The sequence below is a fragment of the Mauremys mutica genome, chromosome 6 (genome assembly GCF_020497125.1).
Source record: "Mauremys mutica isolate MM-2020 ecotype Southern chromosome 6, ASM2049712v1, whole genome shotgun sequence".
NCBI lineage: Eukaryota > Metazoa > Chordata > Testudines > Geoemydidae > Mauremys > Mauremys mutica.
In genome coordinates this window covers 80,364,439-80,379,229 of record NC_059077.1, presented here as the reverse complement: position 1 = coordinate 80,379,229, position 14,791 = coordinate 80,364,439, and the positions used below count along the sequence as shown (strand labels likewise).

At 44.5% G+C, this 14,791-nt stretch overlaps 1 long non-coding RNA gene across 1 annotated transcript in view; it reads left to right on the top strand.

Annotated features, from left to right (window-relative positions):
* The window catches only part of LOC123373345, a 32,897-nt gene extending 18,658 nt beyond the window's left edge, over positions 1–14,239 (top strand). Inside the window, exon 4 of the long non-coding RNA XR_006580670.1 lies at positions 14,075–14,239. This is a non-coding gene — a long non-coding RNA (uncharacterized LOC123373345). The remainder of the gene's footprint in view (positions 1–14,074) is intronic.
* Positions 14,240–14,791: the final 552 nt, after the last annotated feature.

The following is a 14,791-nucleotide window of genomic DNA, read 5'->3' as shown; positions in this document are numbered from 1 at the left end:
TTACAAAGCCATGAAAATAAGCAAAGGAAGGTGAGCAGGTCACAGATATTACAACTGTTTTGTGACAAATATGACCAGAAACTTCAATAGCTTACCAAGCACAGTGCTGAAACTGCCTGGAAAAAATATGCCAGATAGTCCAGTCAAACCCTTCTCCAGCCTCCTAATTTATCCAGCATGTAGCTGCTAAGGGCACAGTGAGTTACCACTTGAGTTATGTGAGATTGAGTAATACAAATAGCATCAGTCCAGGTCAGCAAACTGTTCAAGAACCCGGACTAAGGTTTGTGAGCAGGACTAGAACCAAAATATACTCTGGTTTCATGTGGGTTCAGGGTTCCAGTTGAACTGTTCTCACAGCCCTAGCTGCCAAGCTTTGAGCGCATATTACATCTGACTCACTCTCTCTGATGCTAGTTATGTGCTAAATAGCATTTATCATGTGTCTTTGACCACGTCATCTTTGTTCTGCCCACTGATTTATTAGTGTCGGGCCCTATTTTAACATTCCAAACTTCTGGGCAGCTTTAAATATCTCGTAATTATTATTTTTTTTTACAACTCTTTCCACCAAAATGTTTCCCCCTCCCCGCCCAGTGTTGAATTCCCCTTCACCATTTGTTAGTAGGCTGGCCATTCCAAATTAATGCTTTCAAATCTTCTACCCCGCTGTACATCATACACATTGTTTTTACTTCACTTATTCAGCATGGGTCTCCTTTTGTGCGTACGATACTTCAGCATCAAAACTAAATGGAATAGAGCTGTGCTGGTTTGTCGCCACCACTGCTACTGGAATGCGTGTACCAGTGTGTTCCCACGGCAATTTCTTGGGAATGTTCCTGCAAATGATCAGAATGTGTGGGTGTGCCTGCAGCAACATCTGACAGCCCGTAATAAGTATTTAACACTGTTGGATTTTCAGAGATTGTAGTTTTTATAGGCTACACAACTAACACCTCACAAAGATAAAGGGTGCTACTGAGCAGAATTATATAACTGCCTAGCATGATCTAACAAAGGAACAGAGTTTTCTCTTTTTAGGGACAAACAAGGTGAGGGGTTTTATCCTGATTCTTTTAGACCAGAAGCTCTCAAAACGTTTGTACTGTGCGCTTCACGTAATTGAACAGTTGCCTTGTGGATTACCTCCTCTCACATTCACAACAGCATAGCATCTGTGTAGCAGCAATAGTACAGGCTTACGTGGAAAAATATATCTTCACCCCATTTTGAGAGGCCCAAACTGTCTGTAGATATCAGATTCTGTAATGTGTAGATATCAGTGAGTTTGGTGTGTAGTACATACCAGGAGAGCGTGTGAGGATTAGAGCTGACAAAAAAACTTTTGATAAAACTTTTTTCTGTTTGAAAATGGTATTTCATCTGAACCAAAATGCTTTTTGCAGAAATGTGTCAGTTTTGACAAGAGGATAAGAAACGAGCAAGACTCCTGCAATTCCCAATAGCATGGTGGTTAGGAAACTTGCTCTGGATAAGGGAGACTGAGGATTGTCCCTGTTCTGCCTGATCCAGAATTCCCCATGCTACTGGCGGTTCTGCGATGGATCTCTCTCTCATGTTTTTTCATGACAAAATTTGACAGGTCTCATTTTCATTTTGCATTGGGGCGGGGGGGGAGGCGGAGAGCTGCCACAGGGCTCAGGCGGAGGGAGAGGGAGGAGGCGCAAGGTGGAAGTTTCGCCTAGGGCACGAAACATTCTTGCAGCCACCCTGGGTGGCAGCTCCGCAGGGGGTTTCTGTGATCCAACTTGTCACAGTGGCATAGTCAGCAGGATCTGAACCTGCATGGGGAAACCCCAATGGATTTCCAGTTCAGGTGACATGATCACATGTCACTACAAGACTTCATTACCCACTTGCCAGCACACACGTATACAGGAAGACTTACAGGTAAAACACAGCCATTTGCAGGCAATGGCCCTAGTTAATGGGAGTCATCAAGATTCCAAACCACCATTAATGGCCCACAATTTATGTAATTACAATAGGCCCTCAGAGTTATATTTCATATTTCTAGTTTCAGATACAAGAATGGTACCTTTATACAAATAGGATGATCACACTTAGTAGATTATAAGCTTTGTAGTGATACCTTACAAGAGACCTTTTGCATGAAGCATATTTCAGTTACATTATATTCACTTATTATTAAATTTTTATAAAACCATATAGACTGCGCAAGGTCACAGTATGTTTAGACTTAATCTGTCCTGACATGCACATACTATACCACTGCAATGAGATGCAATACTCAGTACTTCTCTGAAAAGTATAATTTCTGGGAATTGTGTCACAATGTCACATATGCTGGTCGGTTGCTATGAGTAACATCTGTGAAGAACTATTATTTATTTTCATAGAGCAAAGCACCATAAAAAGTCACTTCACAATGAACAGTAAACACAACATATGAGCGTTATTAGCCAGCAATCTTCTTCCACATTTTGTGGTCTTCACACAGCTTGGGAAGTGAGCCATGATGCCAGTAGCGTAGCTAGCGGGGTTCAGAGGAAGCAGCCGCTTCCCCTCAGCATGTTTTCAAAAAGCGGCGCTGGGCCGGCGCTGGCAGCAGCACGGCCAGAGGAGCCATGGGGGGGGGGCGGCAGGTGCTGAGGCGGCGCCTGCCAGCCGGCGCTGACAACACCATGGCCGGAGGAGCCATGGGCGGGGGGGGGCAGGCGCGGCTGGAGGAGTGAGGGGGCCTCAGCCATCGCGCCCCACGCTCAGCGTGGCCTCAACATCGCCGCAGCCACCTTCTGTGGTGGTGGCTCAGGACTCGGCGGCCAAGTGCTCCCCACCCCTTGCTAATGCGGTGGGTGCGGGGAGGTGAAAGGGCCCCTGCACCTTTAAGGCCACCTGGCTGGTGAGTCCCACGTGGAACACACCGAGCATCAGGAGCAGGCCGGGGACAGGCAGCAGCGCAGGACAGAAGGTGAGCGGGGGTCTGGTGCCTTGCACTGGGGGGTCTGGGCGAGGGGCTCCCCAGGGCCGGGCCCGCAGGGCAGGGGCGCAGGCCGTGCTGTCTGGACCAGGGGCCTGGCGCAGCACAGGAGCCTGGAGCCTGGGGCAGGGGGGACGGGACCCCACGGGTGGGGCCAGGCGGGGGATACCTGCAGAGCGCGCTGGGCAGGAGAGACTCTCCCGGGACTGCGGGGGGGACCCCCGGGAAGCCCGCAGGAGTCCTGAGCCGGCCCCGGGGTTAATCTGGGGGGAAACAGGAGGAGTCAGGGGCGTGGCCAGAGGAGGAGCCAAGGGGGGGTGCCTTTTTTATGTTTGCTTCCCTTACACTTAAAACCTGGCTACGCCACTGCATGATGCATTCTGTCCTGTCAGCCACATCATCAAACCACACTCACTGCAGCTGCCATTACCCCTGGCACTTAGTACCAGTCCCTGTAAAACTTCCTTCAGCAATCTTCCTCTGCTCCTCTAATCCATGTGTTCCACAAATTCAAGTTTTCTTTTTCTGATCATCTTGATGATGTCAGGTATCACGCTGATTCTGCTATACATTTGGATGATTACCTCTTTGCTAGTTGTATGAGATATTGCCATGCAGCAGTTGCCTGTAGCATTTCAATTTGAAGGCCAAAAGCCTCTTAATGCCTGTATCCTTGGAATCCACATCTCTCATACACATATCAAGATGCTGAAGAGAAGGAAACAATTTCATTTTACATTTCACGGTAATACTGTGGTGTTAAGAAGAGTATCCATAAAACTTTGCAGTACTACTCAGGGAGTGCTGTCTATTAGTTAGAGCTAGAGGGACTAGGAGTCAGGACTGTAGGGATGATGTCCAGCTTTTCCACAAAATGAGTCTGCCATGGTATAAACTATGTCAAATGGAGTAATCTCTGTGCCACAGTTTATCAAGCCATAAGATGATCATAAAGGTTGTTGAGGCCCAGCTATTGTTTGCAAAGCATTTTGAGATTCTCAGATGAAAGTTGTGGAAGTGTCCAATATTATGGAGGACTCTGGCAGTAAATTTTCCCATCCTTTGTGTTTGGGGTACGTAACTGTTTCCAAACATGCTGTTAGAAATGTGGGATAATTGAAATTGCTTCCTCAGAGCATTTTACAGAAAAATTCTCAGCACAGTTCTGGGGGGAGAAGCATTCCACCTTATTCTTGTCTTCCTTCCCGTCTGGAAGTGATTTTGTGCTGACATACTGTCCATCATCTGTTCAGTTTCTAAGGTGCATGTTGTATACAAATAAAATCTGTCCAATGTGATTGATTAACTTCCTTGCCTTATTGTTCATCTGGAACACTTTGTATGCATTCATGTGCAATGCCTCCACATGCTTCCTTCACACTTTATAGTCCTGTACTTATCACTTGCATAATATCTTATCCCTACTTACTACTAATATATTAATCAATTAATTTTTCTATTATGAAAATGACAAGTAGATAGGTAATCTACCTACCTATATGAATATTTATACCATTCCTATCACTGTGGTATTGGAGCTGACCATTCTTTTCTCAAACACTCAAGAAGATTATCCATCTTTATCTCCACATGCCTCATCAGCATCATCTGTTAACCTCACTTTAAAAAAAAGTTTTTATTATCAGTATTGTAATGGAAAAAAAGGATCATAATCCTTAGTAAATGAGAAACAATCAACAGTGTCTTAGTAAGGAAAGGGCACGTGCCTCTGATAGACTGACTATTATTTTTTATTATGGCAAGCACAGCATGGAACAGGAAATATTGATTGAATGTATTGTTGTAGGCAGATGCCGGGGAACCATGAATGAAAGGAACAGGGGGAATGAAAAGGCATCAAGCTGTGGGGATAGAGGGACAGCTGTGGCAGAAAGTTAGAGGCATCCACATCTTGGACACCCAAGTACCCATTTAATTTGGGACATAAAAAGTCACTGTGGGTGAGATCCTCACCCTGCTCTGTCCCCTATATGCCAGATAAAAAGGCTGGTACCATATGAAGGGACCTTACAAGCCATGTTTCTGCATGAGGAAGCCAGACACAGACACTGTGGTAGACAGCTGTAATGCTGTCCTCTGAGGACCTTTAACAAGCCTTGGTAGATCATGGTGCGGAGGGTGTATGTTATAGATGATGGTGGGGACACGGTGGTTTATTGGGGTTAGACCTGCATCACACATATCTGTGGAGATTCTGAGCAAGATTGTAGCTGATAAGACAGTCCAGGGAGGCTGACTGGACTTAGGCCCCCTAGGCTGTCTAAATTACACCGTGGCCTCTCTAAACTCCCAATTAGCCCAGGATCAGGAGGGTGCAAAGTTGGCTGGAAGCCACCTTAACCCCCCTACTCACCCTGGGCTCTTACATCTGTGCTGCACCTGTTGGGGACACAGCACAAAATCTCACTCCATACATCTGATATATTTTTAATTTGGACTTTGATTATGGTGAGGGGTGATGTTATTCCCCCAATATCGATCCACACATTAGCACTACAGGCCAACTGAAAGGATCCCGGCACTCAGTGCCTCGAATTGTGGGCCACTTTTAACATCCCAAACAAAGACCTGATTGAAGATCCAATGAAAGAATTCTCTGGATTCTGCCTTTCCCTAGGCAGTGGGCTGCACTCAACCATGTTTGGACAACACACACACAAGGTGTAGATATCTCCTCCACAAATGGAAAATCAAAGAATTGCCCAACTGTTGACTGTGGTGAGGTGCAAGCCATGCAATACATCATGGACAACTGCCCCATTCATGTTTACTGTGGTGACAAATGGAGTGTACACCTAGCTACCTCAGAAGTATTAGAATGGCTTTCAAATCTTAAGATTCAATTATAATCCTAGCGTGTTGCTTTCCAAATGCCAAACAAAAGAAGACGACTTCCCCCAACCTCACTCCCAGAATAATTTTACTATAAGTGTAAGTTAATGATAACTGAAATTGCAGTTTGCTCACTTGCATTTGAAACAATTTGGGACTTCCATTCTTCTTCAGTGAACACATTTTTAAAAATGGAATTAGAATGCATTGCCTGTCCCACACTGTGCAGCCATGGGAAACATTGTAGGCTGAACCCATTTTTAATGCTAATGCTGTTCTTTAAGTATGAGGTCACAATAGGAAGGTTTCAGTGAGATGTTCATATGTTGCTGCCTTGGCTATCCATGTCGATTACTCTCCCCCACCACATTGGAACAACACCAAACTAAAACCTATTGCCTTTAGTGTATTGTTTTTTCTTTCAACTTGAGGAATAAATACACCCATAACTGTAAGAAAGCTGGGCTAAATCAATTGAAAGTAACAGAGCTGCCTGCCTTAAGATGTTGCAGTCCTATCTTTCTAGATATTAGCAGAAAGTGTTCAACAAATTAAAAAGCAATTGAGACAATTATACAATAATCACTCACACAACCGTCAGTTTCATTCCTGGCATAATGTTACTGGCTTACACCATGGATATTTCTTGGCTCCAAAAGCTTTCCAAGGGCACTTCACAAAAATTAAGATTTGAGTAACTAGAGTATGAAGATTTTCTTGGAAAGAATATTAGTCCACAAGAAACATCCTTGTGATTGATAATTTGTTACTGGAAATTGTGCTACATTCTAATCTCATTCTGCTGCAGAGCTTTCTCTCTCTCTTCACCATTTTATAGCTGCTTCCTGTAATTGAAGGCATTGCAGTGTTTCAACTAGAATACAAAAAAGAGAGGAAAAAAGATTCAGTATTTCATGGAATGATTTAGTTCCTCAGTCAGACCTCATCAGTGTCCCAGATGAGTAAGTTACATGTTTTGTCTGTGGGAATCTATCAGCTAATTTATACTGTCTGGTATACGGAAACTGTAAAAAGAGAAAGAGGGAAAAAAAAGCTTTCAATGGCAGAAAAAGAGATGGCATGTGGATGTGCACATATGTATGAGAGTGAGAGACTTGCCAGCTTTAAATAAGGTTACCAAGTCATTAGTATACTGCACCTTCCATACTGCTCACTACTTTTAGGTCCCAACTATGCTACAGAATTAGGGCCAGATTCTGACTTGGCATGCACGCTTATGCAGGAGAGTAGTCATAATCTTATCCCCATGTACTGGCTATCCATACATCATTACATGTGAGTGGGAAGGGGTGGAGAATTGGTGAACAGTTGGGTCCACCCCTCCAACCAGCTGGCCAGTGCAGCTATGTGAGAGGACACACTGTGTCAGGTATAGGCTTGTCACAGGATACACCTCACCAAAGCAGGGTACACCAGGAGGCAGACTGTAGCTCTGAGATGCAACCTGCTTCTTGGTCTGCTCCTGGGGAAGAGCAACAGTGTACTTCCCCCATACATGGGACTTGTGGCAAAGCTATGATTGAGTTCTGAACTGTGATTGGCTACCCAAAGGCTTAGTACAATGTAGAATATGGTTAAACCAATGTTAGGTCTCCTCTACACCTAACTTTGTCGTGGAGAAAGCATGTTGTATCTGGGTCCCAACATATGGTTAATTTTGTAGCATATATAGGACATTAAGCATGGAGCCAAGTTCTAGCGATGGGTGCCTGTGTGTACGTGGCTCCCATTGACTTCAGTGGGAGCTGTGTGTGTGTGATATTGAAGAGTGGAATTTAGCTGAGGGGATAGGAAGTCTTGCTACACTGTCTGTAGCACCTCACGGCTGTTTAACACTTTATTATATGGGGTAAAAGTGCAGGATGGGAAGGAAAGATTCCCAGCTGCTTAAATAGTTCTCAGGCAAATGCTAAGTTCTATGAGAACCAAAAGTATCTATCTTGGGATCCATGCACCCTGGACAGAGCAGTGCTGCCGGTAGTGACCAGGGAAGCTAGAGAGAACTCCTGGCTAGCTGCTAAGACTGGCAGGCTGAAGCCCTAATGTAAGGGCAAAGAAGGTGTTGGGGGGCCATGCGAGAAGGGCTCCAGGGAAAGGTACTGAGAGGTTAACGGGGATGCAGCACCTGGCTGCCATCTACAAGGTCCCTGGGCTGGGACCTGGAGTAGTGGGTGGGCCTGGGTTTCTCCCAACCCACTCGCCATTGAGGAAGTGGCCAGAAAATGGGCTGCAGTTGCCACTGAGGGAAGTGACTGGACAGCGGACTGCAGTTCCTCCAGAAGGGAGGAGCACAAAGTATGGCACAGCTGGAGGGATGTGTTCTGAAGAGGACGCCACAATCCTGGGAGTGATGTGGATCCTGGAGCAGAACTCATGGCGGTGAGACATCACCAGAAGAAGGTGCACTGGCTAGTAGAGCTAATCCCCAGGACAGCCAGCAGGAGGTGTTGCAGTGGTGAGTCCCTTCCCATCACACACAGGAACTACTCATATTTGTTACCGGAGCTACTTGACAGAAAATGCTACTTGTTTTCTTTTTTTTTTTAACAATAATTGCTTGATTTTGTAGAATATATAATGTATGCCCACAGGGCAATCAAAGGGTCACAAAAAATCTTCTGCTGCTTTCAAAATACTTTCCTTTTATTCTATTTTAGATTATTCTTAATAACTTATTAAAGACTTGAAGGGCATCTGGACTTACAGGGAGGAGGGTGGGAGACAAGGAGATAAGTGCCAGCTAAATGGCATGGGAGCCTTCTGCACAAGACTAATAAACAGCCCAGAGGGAAAACCAGAATGGGAGTCTGCAGCATAACAATGGTGACTGGTGAGAGGTCTGGAAAGAAGAGATTAACTCTGGAGCCTGGGTTACTTTATTGCCTCTGATGACAAAGATTAGATGTTTTAGCCACTTCCTGCTACATACTATACAATAAAAATGAAAAGACATTGTAATTTGCAATTTTAATAAGATGCTTCCCCCCCCCCCCCCGCAGCCAGTTAGGTCAATTCTGCATGTTCTAAGCTGAGCAACAAACCACATCAGTTAAGTGAAAAATAAACCAATTAACTGAATGAGAAAGTATGATTGATTAAATCAATAAACCTGAAATATCAACAAATTACTGACCACTGATTTTTATCGCTATTACTAGTCAGCAATTGTTTGTGCCATATTGAATTAGACTGGAAACATATATTTGGTGTCTCTATGTGCCTCCTGAAAATGGAGATGTATATCTCGTGGGGACCATTTCATTGAGCAAAAATTTTACTAAATAAACCCTCTTAATAGAAAACAGAGGAGTAAACCTCTTAAAGTAGCCAAGTCTCTGCTGTTGCTGCTTTAAATAGGCTCCATTGTTTCATGTTCATGTTGTTTTTTATCTTGTTGTATGTTGCTAGCAGCCTAAGGATATGCGTGTGAGGGGGGTGGGGAAGGCACCATCTGAGAGATCAGTGTTCTTGGAGTTTAATCACATTCTGAGATTTTAATTCTTGCTCCAAACAAAGGCTGGGACTGGCAGAATGCTACAGATCAGAGACAGTGATCTGGTCATTTCTTAGCATTCAGTCGGTGGCTTGTTGTGATGCAGCACAGGCTGAGGCAGCTTTTCTTTCTCCCTGTTTCCGATTAATTTCCAGAGTGAAAAGAGAAGGAAATGAGTTGTTAGAGCTTGGAGTTCTTCATTGAAGCATGATATATTTAAAAATGACTACAAGGTCACCTAGCTAGTGCGCGCTGTTCTTCTGCCCTCACTTTCCTTGTTGTCACCCTACAAGCATGTAAATGGGACACTGCACAATTTGCCCTACTTCTGCCCCCCTCATTGCAGCGGTGTTCAGTGTTTTTTGTTTTTGCTTCAAGAAAAAACATCAACCAAGCACTCTCAGCAGCTCTCATACAAAGGATTAACAATGAAAAGCAATAACAAACCAGTGTGTGTGAGACAGTGAAGGAACTAATTAAAAACAAAAGAATCAACAATGGGAATGATGGATCAGAACCTCAGCTGGTGTGAATAGACATAGTTCCACTGATGTCATAGGAACCAGCTGAGGCTCTTGCTCCCTGTGCCTACATACAAAGGGAGAGTTTAGTTTCTGACATGAAAATGGTTTTCAATATCAATCTTCAATAAGGTTATTAAAACAATGAGGAAAAAATTGACTTTAAAAGTTATTTTAAACTAGCTGGCTGGTGTCCTTTTGAAAAATACATAATACTGCAAGAGGCAAGACTAGCAATTCCTTTTGCCCAACCACTTTAAAGGAGGAGATGGTAAGTGTGTTTGTAAATTCTACGTTTATCTGTCTAAGCTAGGCATTTGTGCCAGGGTCGTCACTGTGGTATATAAATACCTGATCTGTGCACCCAAATTGATAACTGCACATCTAGCTACCTATTTGCATGTGCAGTGCTTGATTAACATGTGAGTTGTCATGGACAAAAGTGGCGTGTAAACATTTTGGGCATATCAGTGGCTCCATCCTTTTGCAAATTTGACTTGTAAAGTCAAATTATCAAAATCGGAATCCTTTGCCACCATACATGCCTGCATAAAAATGCATCCATGATTGTATGCACAGTTGCTGCAAGTCCATGTGCAAACTAACTGAATGTAGAAATTGTTAGGTGGTGACTTACTCTTGCATAGAGCCCTGAGAAGAGCAGAAGACTCAGGGCCCTTTGCCATGCAGCTCTGATTTACATGGGAAGCATTTAGATACTAGGTATGGGTTTTCTGTGGCACCTTAAAATAGAGAAATTTACTCCCTTTGACTGCAAGTGCAATTTTTGCATGGGCATTTCTTGCTCATGGACCCTGAGCGTCTATTACTGAAAACTTGGCCCTATATGTCTGCATGGGCGTACCCATCTGAAATTCTGTCCTCAGGAGATTGAGTGGGGTGGTTCTTGTGTTGATGAATGATTAATCTGAATTTAAGTGGTTTCCCTTTGACTGACTTAGATGTTAGTCTTTTCTAATTTATGGGATAAAACATATTGATATAACAGTAAAGGGTAACTTAAAATATTTAGATTACTGGTTTTAGAAAAAAGAAACCAAAACAACCCTACAACCAAATATTATCCCTTCCCGACATTCCAAAATATTCAACCTCCAGAACATACATGTGCACAAACATGCGTAGTACTATGTTAGTGTCAACAGGGTGAGATTGGGGATAGCTGAATTTTAGTTATTTTTTTTTGGAAGCTCTCTCTCCTTTGTCTTGATTCTTGTAATCAGAGAGGCTTAAATCTGTCACCATTGCCAAATCAAGAAATACAGGGTGTGTAATTTAGTTAAGTAGGGGCAAATCTAGAAGTCCTTACTCAAGTAAAACTTTCAAAATGAATAAACTAAGAACCACAGGATTTGGTCGCATGTGTATAACTCACAGTCGCAATTACATAAAATGCCAATCCTTACATATACTGAAAGTAGATTATATTAGCACTGGATTACCTATGCAATCATTGCTGGGTTATCCGATACTGGATACTAGATATTGATGAATAATTTGGCAGATTTTCCTCTGTTATAAAATGTCCTGCACTGTGCTTTGCTGTAGGTGTCTGATTTTCATAAGCACTTCTCAATAACTATACAATATGCCAGTGTTTCTCAAACTGGGGTCCACGAGGGAACTTCAGGGGTCCACGGGCCCCTCTGATCAACTTCTTCCCCTCTCTCTCTCCCTCAACTCCTCCCACTCCCTCCTGCATGCCGGGGCACAGCTGTTCCCTGGCAGGGCCGGCTTCAGGAAGCGCAGGGCCCGATTCGAACAGTTTCAACGGGGCCCCGGCAGGGATGACTAAAAAAAAAAAAAACACACGTAAAAAAAACACGTGGTGCTTGTACTCACGGGCAGTGCTCCTAGTCTTCGGCAGCAGGTCCTTCACTCACTCCAGGTCTTCGGTGGCACTGAAGGTCCTACCGCTGAAGTGCTGCTGAAAACCTGGACCGAGTGAAGGACCCGCCGCCGAGGACCCAGAGCGCTGCCGGGTGAGTAAAAATTTAAAAGGAGCCTCTAGCCAGGAAAGGGATTCTCAGCCACTTGCCCCACCCCCTGGCGGCTCTGCCACTGGGCACGGGGCCCTCTTAGGCGCGGGGCCTGATTCGGGGGAATTGGTGGAATTGACCTAAAGCCGACCCTGTTCCCTGGCATGCAGGAGAGGCTGGGAAAGGGGAGGAGGGGGCGCTTGGGGGAGGGGTGGAAAGAGGTGGAGAAGAGGAGGGGCAGGAGTGGAGCAGGGGTGTGAAGGGGTAGGGCAGGGTGGGGCCTTGGGTGAAGGGATGGAGTGGGGCAGGGCCACCCAGAGGGGGGCAAGAGGGGCAATTTGCCCCAGGCCCTGCAGGGGCCCCCACAAGAGTTTTTCGGGGCCCCTGGAGCAGGGTCCTTCACTTGCTCCGGGGGCCCTGCAAAACTCTCGCGAGACCCGGGCCCCCGGAGCTTCTTCCGCTCCGGGTCGTCGTTGGCAATTCAGCGGCGGGGGGTCCTTCTGCTCCAGGACCTGCTGCCGAAGTGCCCCGAAGACCCGCGGCGGGGGGTCCTTCCGGCACTTCGGCAGCGGGTCCTGGGGCGGGTCTTCAGCTGCAATTCGGCAGTGGGGAGCCCCCACCGCCGAAGACCCCAGGCCCCCTGAATCCTCTGGGCAGCCCTGGAGTGGGGGCGGGGGCTGGGACTAAGCGGAGGGTTAGAGGGTCTGCGGCAATATGCAAATCTCTGAACTCTGGCTGCATTACAGGTCTCGGAGAAATTTGACTTAGGCAGCTCTGGAGAGCACACCTGTTGCTATACCCCTCCATGGACTGCACTATATGAGCAAGTGCATAGGAGGGACAAGTTCTGCCTCCTTCCTATCTGTTTTAGTGAGCCGGTGATGCTAGGAGGGGAGTAGTCCTGTTCTCAGGGGAGTTCAGTAGTGTTGTTATATCTCAGAGGGGAAAAAGAGCTAGGAAGTTTTCTGCCTTTTCCCTACCCCCTCTTCTCACCTTGGAACTCGGGAGCAGTCAAACATGCTGACTCATTGAGTTTACATCACCAGAACATCAACCTCTTGCTCTGAATTCAGTTCTCAAATAGAATGGACCTTTTTTCCTTTATAAGGGTTATGCCTATGTCAATGAGCATAAACTCCTGGTGTTATAGCTAACAAAACGTCCTTGAATAACACAGTATGGGACTTTAGGGTGAAAGACATTATTATTATTATTATAAACCATATTCTAAAAGATTTTGTATTATGTGTCTAAATAGACACTTCACTTTAATGTATGCAACATCAGCCCTTCCCCACTGTTTGAAGTTCAGATCCAATTAGTGAGGGAGCAACCAAAGACATTAATAGATTTTTAAGACTAGAAGGGACCATTCTGATCACCTAATCTGACCTCCTGCATAACATAGGCCATAAAATAAGGCTCTGCATTTGAGTCTTTGGCCAGAGAAAGGGTTCTTATCCTTAGCCAATGTTTTAATAAACCTTGTCTGAAAATGGGACAGAACTTTTGTATACACTTTACGTGAAAAGCTTTTTTCATTGGAAAATTAATCTTTCAACCAGCCCTAATCTTAAATAAGCACTTGGGTAGAATGTGGTACGTCACCAAAGACGTGTTAAAAATAATGAAAAAATGACAGCGTAAAAGCATTTGAAAGGGTAGCATCTTGCCAAGTGTCCTAGAAACTGACCTCCCCTAGGGTTTTGCCCTATTTTTCAGGAGATCTTTTTAGAAGTATAATTATTAAAGTCTGTCAGTACTGTGGAAGGAGAAGAAAGTAAGAAGGTCATTGCCCACCCTACATTTATTTCTTATGCGAATGTTCGATTATTGCAAATATTTAGAAGTTCCTTTTTTTAGATGACGTCTATAGAATTGCAAATGAAAAAGCTCAGGTTTGCTGAATGACTTGTTGTGCAGAACAACAAAACATGGTAAAACTCACTGTGAGTTTCTCTTTCTGTGAGAGCCAAAATCCTGAATTACCTCTTAGCAATGCTACCTCTCCATCTTACCAGGATAGTCTGATAAGTATCCTTACATTGTAAAGGCACATAACACAGAAAACCAAATCATCTCCATGGTAGTTCAATACATCACACGAGATAGATATAATTTCAACCCTAATCTCCCTCATTTGTATAGAGGGATCCCGAGAAATGGGAAAAACTCCTTGTGTTTCCACTTATTGAATATCTCACATCCTTCTCCACCTCAGGTCGCAGTGGATGTGAGGTTTCTGAGGATCTGCAGGGTAGGGATTCTCAGCTCCTTCGAGGCAAGTCTGCATGAACAACTGATCCTGCTTCTGCTGTGCTGAACCCCTAACTCCACCTTCCCCCCTGGAGGGTAGCCAGAAGAGAATGGAATCAGCCAGGAATGGAGTGAGTAGGCGAAATCTCAGTGGTTATACAAGTGGAGAGAGAGGGTGAAATGAACCTATGGAGAGTTCTGTGCCGCAAAGAAATTTTGAATAGGATTCAGAGAGAGTCTGTGGAATTGATAGGATGCAAGTGATATGGTCTTGAGATATATTGTTTTTAAAAAAGTTTGGGCTCACATCAGTTTTGTGCCAAAGTGCGACTGGTTCTTATGTTTTCTGAACCAGTGCATCCCTCCCTGGTATGAAGACCAGATAGTCAGTGGCTGTAGAGCAAAGCAAGGAAAAAATAATTTTAGCCCTCATTAAAAAAATACTTTCCTCCGAACAATCTCTGTGTTAACCTTGCTCAGTGCCCTACACTGGTGTGAAGCTAATAATTCCATAACTTTTTTATTGGAAGACTCCTTAGAAATCCAACGGCAGAATTATTTAGTGCAGAGGGTGACAGTTCAGAGGAAAGAGTGATAGAAACATTTGTTTTGGAGATATAGCGTCTGGATGGATGCACAAACTGAGACCTTTAAAATAACCTTATTGCAGTTTCATGTCATT